Below are 8,358 nucleotides of genomic sequence, written 5' to 3' on the forward strand. Positions count from 1 at the left end.
TAAAGGTTCCTCTATCTGAAGGTCCCTCCCTTTAATGTCGAGGAAAGGTGGGGCTATGGGTTCTTGGATTCCCAATAGCTACTCTGGCTGTCACCCAGTCCTCTTGGAGAGATAACCCTCTAACTGAAGTGATTTATTTTTCCTCAAACTATTTTTTAATATATCATTTTATCTAATATGATTTCTTATAATTCTTTAATAGTCTATTTTAATATCTTTGAATATTCTTTACAGTATGTTTTTACTGGTTTTGTTTTACAATCTTATCATTTCTATTAGTCTTTCTAAATTATTTGCTTTTTCAAAATGAAAATAGCAGGCTTTCTAATTATAAAAGAAATTTTTATTTCTTGTGAAAGGGGAATAAATGTATATATTCTTAGAAAAAATGTGGAAAAGTATACACCAAACCTAATAATTGTTGTTACCAGGATGCATGACTGGTTTACATTTACTTTATGGTTCTTTTGTAGTATTTGCTTTTTTCTCAGCCAAGTATTATATATTATTTTACAATAAAAAATAATTTTAAGAAGTAATAAAAGGTATATATAATTATTATAAAATGGACGTATCAAAGCTATAAAGATATAAATAAAATAACTCAAAAAAGATAAACCCTGCTTTCATTTTGTGTGTGTGTTTGTATATATATGTGTATATATATATAATTATATTGTAATAATATTTTGCATACTCTTTCTACTTACAAATATATTGTGGACATTTTCCACATTAAAAATATAGGCATTGAGGCTTCCTTGGTGGCGCAGTGGTTGAGAGTCCGCCTGCCGATGCAGGGAACACGGGTTCGCACCCCGGTCCGGGAGGATCCCACATGCCGTGGAGCGGCTGGGCCCGTGAGCCATGGCCGCTGAGCCTGCGCGTCCGGAGCCTGTGCTCCGCAATGGGAGAGGCCACAGCAGTGAGAGGCCCACGTACCGCAAAAAAAAAAAAAAGGCATTGGGCTTCCCTGGTGGCACAGTGGTTGAGATTCCGCCTGCCAATACAGGGGGCACGGGTTCCAGCCCTGGGCTGGGAAGATCCCACATGCTGCGGAGCAACTAAGCCCCTGCGCCACAACTACTGAGCCTGCGCTCTACAGCCCACGAGCCACAATTACTGAAGCCTGCGTGCCACAATTACTGAAGCCTGCGTGCCACAACTACTGAAGCCCACGTGTCTAGAGCCCATGCTCTGCAACAAGAGAAGCCACTGCAATGAGAAGCCCGCGCACCACAACAAAGAGTAGCCCCTGCTCACCACAACTGGAGAAAGCCTGCACACAGCCAAAAATTAATTAATTAATTAATTTAAAAAGGTATCTACATCATTATTTTTAATACTTGCCAAAACTGAGTTGACAGTATTGTGATTTGTTTAAAGAATTCTATATTGGTAGGAATAGATTAATTTCAATTTTCTGCCAATATAGATAATGCTGTGGTGAACATTCTTGTACATATATCTTTGCATAATTTATTCTTTCAAATTGTTTGCTTTTGATATTTTATTTGGCTTCCAATATTTTTATTGTATAGATAACTGGCAGTAACAGTGTTTTAAAAATGAAATTTTGATTAAGGTTTCAAAAAGCAATAGATGTAAAATTCTGAGATCAAATCACCACAGGCAGACTTTTCAAGGAAATGGTCCAGAACCCAATTCATGCCCTCCACCAGTGGAAGAAAATAAAAAGGGATCAGAGTGAAGAAAAGAGGGTGTTTGAGAGGGAGACTGGTGGAGCGATTTTTCTGGAGAGAGCTATTGTTGGACTGGGTGGGGAGAGTTGGAAGCCCCACCCTCTATCCCCAAGCCCAGTGTGGGGTCTTCAAAGGGACCCTTCAGGTAGCTTGCTGTATTTCCTGCAAGTGGGCCAATGGTGGCCTGAAGAGAAAGGATTGGCTGCTTTGGTGGCAGAGCCAGGGGGAGTGGCTGCATTGGAATTGTCTGCACCCCAGAGTTTGCCAGGACCAAGGATGGAACCTACATCGCAATACCCAGATGTGGGCCAGCAGGACGACAGAGCCAGCAAGGAGTCACCTAGATCCTGCCTGAGAGAACCAGCTGCATGGGTCAGAAGACCTCATTTGAGAAATCTTGGAGGTGGCCCACCAGGGCCTGGAGGAGGAGTGAAAGGGACCCCCTGGAACAGAGGGGTCGTGGGAACTCCAGGGGAAAGGGCTCATCATGGTAAACCCCAGAGATATACAAAAGCTCAGAGAGACAGAGAGTGCTCTAAGCATCTGCCTGCCCCAGAGAGCCAGAAGCTAGCACCCACCCTCCGTGGCACCAGCTCAGATAGGAGCTGTCTTATCACCTTAGCGCCTCCTGCCCCTGGCAAACCAGCAGCTAAGGGAGGAGGTGTGGGAACAAGAGGCCGACCTCATCCCCCCCTTCCCCAGGGCAGACTTCCAGCTACAGAGGCCTCGGCTGGGGAGGGGAGAAGATTTTGATGCCGGCTAAACTAAGTTTGACTTTTTAAAAAATTTATTTATTTATTTATTTTCGGCTGCGTTGGGTCTTTGTTGCTGTGCGTGCGCACTTTCTCTAGTTGCGGTGAGCAGGGGCTACTCTTTGTTGCAGTGCACGGGCTTCTCATTGCGGTGGCTTCTCTTGTTGCGGAGCATGGGGTCTAGGCATGCAGGCTTCAGTAGCTGTGGTGCATGGGCCCAGTTGCTCCGCGGCATGTGGGATCTTCCTGGACCAGGGCTGGAACCCGTGTTCCCTGCATTGGCAGGCGGATTCTTAACCGCTGCACCACCAGGGAAGTCCTCTAAGTTTGACTTTTTAATTAACGTATTGGACTGTACATTCCCTTACTGGATGGAGACTATGCCTTCAAGTGACCCCAGGACTCTGTGTTACCTAAGAGGGAGCAGAAAGTCATGGGTGTGCTCGATTTTTATCCAGAGAGGGGAATAAATGAGTAAACGTTCAAGGAATAGTGGGAGAAAAAAAATTAAGTTGCATTTGACTACCTTCAGATTTGTGCTTATTCAAAAGACTCTGGGAAAAGCCCCTCAGGCCAGGTGGAAGGTGCACAGCCTGGGGACTCTCAGAAGTCCTCCTTCTCTGTGTGGCCTGCAGCCACCCTCCTGCCCTTGCTGTGACAGCCCCCAGCCCTCTATTCAGGACCATACATCAGGCCCTCGGTGGAGCCACCGGACTCCAATCCCCACAGTAATTGAAGTAACTCAGGGGACAGCATGTAACCTCTCCTGGTGACACTTGAGCAGTCAGCAGTGGGCAGGTCTATATTTGGGCTTTCACTCATGAAAGGCCTGTTGCTATTTGCAGCAGGAGCCAGCTCGTGTTACCCTTGCCTTTGCTTCCCCACTTGTAGAACCCTGGGCTAAAACAGGCAGGGGTAGCCCATGGGGCACGCAGAGGTCACAGGGAGGGAAAGCCTGCTGAACACGGATGCAGTTTTCTAGCAGTTATCCAGAGCCTCCGAGTTAAAAGAAGAATTTATGGATCCTTAAATTAACAGGCAAGTTTTTGGATAGGCATTCTTCGAATGCAAATTTTATATTAGAAGCTCAGTAACTTAGTACCAGAGTGTCAATGCAGTATCTTTCCTTTAGGTGGGAAGAGATATCATCTTAAATGACAGATGTGTACATTGCAATAAACAGTGCGAACATTTCCTGTGCCTTCTTGGAGCAAGGATTCAAGAATGTGTTGTTGGTATGGGACGCGAAAGCCTCAGATGCAGATAGAGAGAGGCTGGTGATTCTTGCAGTGTGTCTTTAGGGTATTTTTAGTACAGGGGTCCATTTGTTAGAGCAGTTTGGAACCCTAAATGTTGATACCATTTGGCTATGGTATCGGGTTGATAAATACCTTTTATTTGAATCTGCGTGTGCATGCTGACAAATGATAATTTTATGCTTTGATTCAAATACTGAAAAGCAGCTTTGTAATCAGTTTTCATCTGTTATGCATACCCCCTCCTCCTATAGAAAGTTTTCAGGTGTGGGCTGTGCTGATTTGAGCCATCTTGCAAAACTATACAGCTAACACTTTAAAGCAAGTTTCTTTAGCTGTGGCTGAGAAATTGCCAGGGGCTACATTGGTGAGCTTCTAAAATTGTAAGCAAAATTATGTTTGTGCCCTTATGGGCTCACTTTTGGGGAGAGAATTCACAGCTTTCAGTAGATTCTCAGGGATATCCATGACCCATAAAAGGTTAAAAAACTTTTTTGGGGGTGACTTTTCTAATTAAAGCACAGGAACACACCTCCCATATAAGACTTAGGCAAGTCTTTTTCTTTTTTAAAACTGTGGATCAATTGCATAGAGTAGAAGCTACCCAGCTAATATATTCGTTATAGACTTGATTTATTACATTTCTCTAAGCCTTGGCTTTACATTTATAAAATGAAAATTTATTGTTAATATTCCTTTCTCCCCCAATTGTAAACATTTTGTTAAGACATGGAAAGAGTCTGGATGTTGAGGGGAAAAGGGAGTGTCAACCGTGGGGTATGTTGCAATACTCCTCCTTTGCTACCCAGGTCCCAGACCAGTTTGTGTTGGTTTATTCACAGGGCAGATGCTGGCGTGGAAGAATTTGTTCTTATTAGCATCTGTGCTCAGTGGTTTCCAGTCTTCTTGCCTGTTTAATGCTTTGATTTAGTGTTTCACATTCCAGCAACAGGCTGAAAGAGTTTCTCAGGATGATTTATTGCTAACACAGAATTCTGGTTTTCTCCCTTTTGGAAGCACATGGAAATGTAAGTGTTATTTTTAGCTGGGCTGCTCCTCAGCCCATAGGTGGTATGGTTTTGTGGCAAAATGGGTCCAGATGCAACTCTTCACCTGCCTGGGTTGAGTCCAGCACTCAGAACGGCGCTGGATACTGAGTAGCCCCAGATCAATCCTTGTTAAATGACATCGGCCACAGTAAGCCATTTTTCCTCACAGGGACTCAGTTTTGCCATCATAAAGTCAGGAAATTGAGTTATATGCTTTCCAAGGGACCCTCCATCCTTAGAATTCACATCTCTGCCCAGGTTCCTTGGAAGCTCTTGCTGTAAGAAGGGGTGATCTCAGAGCCAGTGCCCGTGTCTGGATGTGAGGCTGCTCTGCTTTGGTGCCTTCTCCCATTTTCAGCTGTCTTCAAGGGACAGAATGATCCCACTGTGGCCACAGGTGATTCTACACTGCTCTGGTCGCTGTGGGTTTTCCCTTTCTGACCCCAGCCCTCCCCCTCCATGAGTGACCAGGTGGGAGACTTCTAACCTAGCCCAGGTGGGAGACGCTGAGGTCCTAGTAATAAAAACAATAGTAGTAACAGTAACAACAATAACAGCAGCTAACATTTATTGAAGACTTACTTTGAGCCATGTACTGTGCTGAGCACTGTACACACATGTTATTTCCTCTGAATGCCAACTTTATGAGGTAGAAACTATTAATAAACCCATTACATGGACTCATGAAAGTAAGGCCTAGAGAGAGGATTTTCCCAGGGTTACACTGCTAGGAAGTAGCAGAGACAATGCAAACACAGGACTTTCTGAATCCAGACCAAAGTGACCTCAAGGAGAGGTAAGGGGAGCGGGTAGAGGGATGTTACCTGGAGATTGAGGAGACAGAACCAGGATCAGAGTTAATTGGACATTAGTTAGATTTCAGGATGTCAAGGATGAGCTCCCGGTCTCTGATTTGGGTGCTGATGGGAGTGGCTTACTAACGGCTATTAGGAACGCAGTGGTCCTCATGAGGCTGTGAAGGGCATGGGCCATGGTGGATGGGCGGGGAGCTCTCAGCAGGAAGAACAGCCTGAGCCAGGGCCTTGTGTGGGACTTACATGAAAGGATACTGAGAGAGGTCAGAAGGAACAGCAATGTCCACTGGAGAAGGCCAGGCTGTGTGGGGAGGTAGAGCTAGGATATGAGGGGTGGGGGATAACTTTCCTGATACCCAGGGGAGTTGGGACTTGCCAGCAGTGGAGTCCTCAGAATGCAGGACGTGTAGACTTTCCACATCCTCCTGGGCAAAGCAGCACGATGCTGTGCTTACACTAGGCAGGGACTCTCCTGAGGAGAGCCATGGGGTGCACAGCCAGTGGACCATAGAGACAAAATGGTTTCAAGGAGGATTCCTGCCTACAAGGTGACACTCAGGTGTGATACTGGAGCCACAGAGGGAAACTGTGTGATTTTTGTCCATGTGACCAGAGCCTGTGCTTTAAGAGGGGGAGGTATCCTGGGGTCCCAGGACAGAGGGAAGTGGTGTCTCTGAGAAGCTGTGCACCAGCCCAGATGGGTCAATCACTTATTCACTTGTCCGGGGCCTCCTTTCCACCAGGAATCATGTCTTGTTCATTGGACCCCCAGCACCCAGCAGTCCTGTTCTCTCTCTTTTTAAAAAAAAAAAGATTTATTTTATTATTTATTTAATTTATTTTTGGCTGCATCAGCTCTTAGGTGCGGCACACAGGATCTTTGTTGAGGCATGCAGCATCTTTTCTCTCTCTAGTTGTGGCACGCGGGCTCCAGAGCATGTGGGCTCTGTAGTTTGCTGCATGCAGGCTCTCTAGTTGAGGCGTGCAAGCTCCGTAGTTGTGGAGTGTGGGCTTAGTTGCTCCGTGGCATGTGGGATCTTAGTTCCCTGACCAGGGATCGAACCTGCATCCCCTGCATTGGAAGGTGGATTCTTTACCATTGGACCACCAGGGAAGTTCCAGTCCTGTTCTCTTGAAGCCACCTGAATCCACACCCCTCCAGGCCCATGAACAGTCAGGGCCGGTGTCAAGGATGATGCCCAGCGCCACAGCCTCTGAACATGGTGGGGTCACCTGTGATCTCTGTGTGAGTGCAGACTCCCAGGTCACTCCGTGTTGCCCCACAGCACGCTGGGGCAGGACTTCTGAGACTCTGGCCTGACGAGGTGGGACCTGTAACACCCCTGGAGCAGAGAGAGCAGCCAGGAGCTAGGAGTGAGTACAGGAGAAGTGCTCCTAAGCTCGGAAGACCTGCTGCTGCTGCAGGCCTGTAAGAAGCCCCTGGAAGCATGACCCTCTCATCCTCTCAGCTTCTATTTCCAGATCTAATTGCCCTCTACCTCATTCCCCTCCCCTGCCCCCATGATGCTGTACTAGAGCTCAAAGCAAATGTTCGTGGTGAGACACTACTTCTATGCAATGGGGCTCTTCTTCCCCACCCCCAGCTTTATTGAGATATAGTTGACATATAACTTTAAGTAAGATTAAGGTATACATGTGATGATGCGATGCACATATTTATTGCAAAATGATTACCACAATAAGGTTAGTTACAGCCTCCATCACCTCACATAATTACCTTTCTTTTATGTGTGTGGTGAGAACGTTTAAGATCTACTCTCTTAATAAACAAATGGGACCTGATGAAACTTAAAAGCTTTTGCACAGCAAAGGAAACCATAAACAAGATGAAAAGACACCCCTCAGAATGGGAGAAAATATTTGCAAATGAAGCAACTGACAAAGGATTAGTCTCCAAAATTTACAAGCAGCTCATGCAGCTCAATATCAAAAAAAACCCAAACAACCCAATCCAAAAATGGGCAGAAGACCTAAACAGACATTTCTCCAAAGAAGATATACAGATTGCCAACAAACACATGAAAGGATGCTCAACATCACTAATCATTAGAGAAATGCAAATCAAAACTACAATGAGGCATCACCTCACACCAGTCAGAATGGCCATCATCAAAAAATCTACAAACAATAAATACTGGAGAGGGTGTGGAGAAAAGGGAACCCTCTTGCACTGTTGGTGGGAATGTAAATTGATACAGCTACTATGGAGAACAGTATGGAGGTTCCTTAAAAAACTAAAAATAGAACTACCATATGACCCAGCAATCCCACTACTGGGCATATACCCTGAGAAAACCATAATTCAAAAAGAGTCATGTACTGCAATGTTCACTGCAGCTCTATTTACAATAGTCAGGACATGGAAGCAACCTAAGTGTCCATCGACAGGTGAATGGATAAAGAAGATGTGGCACATATATACAATGGAATATTACTCAGCCATAAAAAGAAATGAAATTGAGTTATTTGTAGTGAGGTGGATGGACCTAGAGTCAGTCATACAGAGTGAAGTAAGTCAGAAAGAGAAAAACAAATACCATAAGCTAACACATATTTATGGAATCTAAAAAAAAAAAAGGTTCTGAAGAACCTAGGGGCAGGACAAGAATAAAGACACAGATGTAGAGAATGGACTTGAGGACACAGGGAGGGGGAAGGGTAAGCTGGGACGAAGTGAGAGAGTGGCATGGGCATATATACACTACCAAATGTAAAACAGATAGCTAGTGGGAAGCAGCCGCATAGCACAGGGAGATCAGCTC

The sequence above is a fragment of the Monodon monoceros genome, unplaced genomic scaffold, assembly GCF_005190385.1.
Source record: "Monodon monoceros isolate NGI ecotype Baffin Bay Population unplaced genomic scaffold, NGI_Narwhal_1 Super_Scaffold_21, whole genome shotgun sequence".
Classification (NCBI taxonomy): domain Eukaryota; kingdom Metazoa; phylum Chordata; class Mammalia; order Artiodactyla; family Monodontidae; genus Monodon; species Monodon monoceros.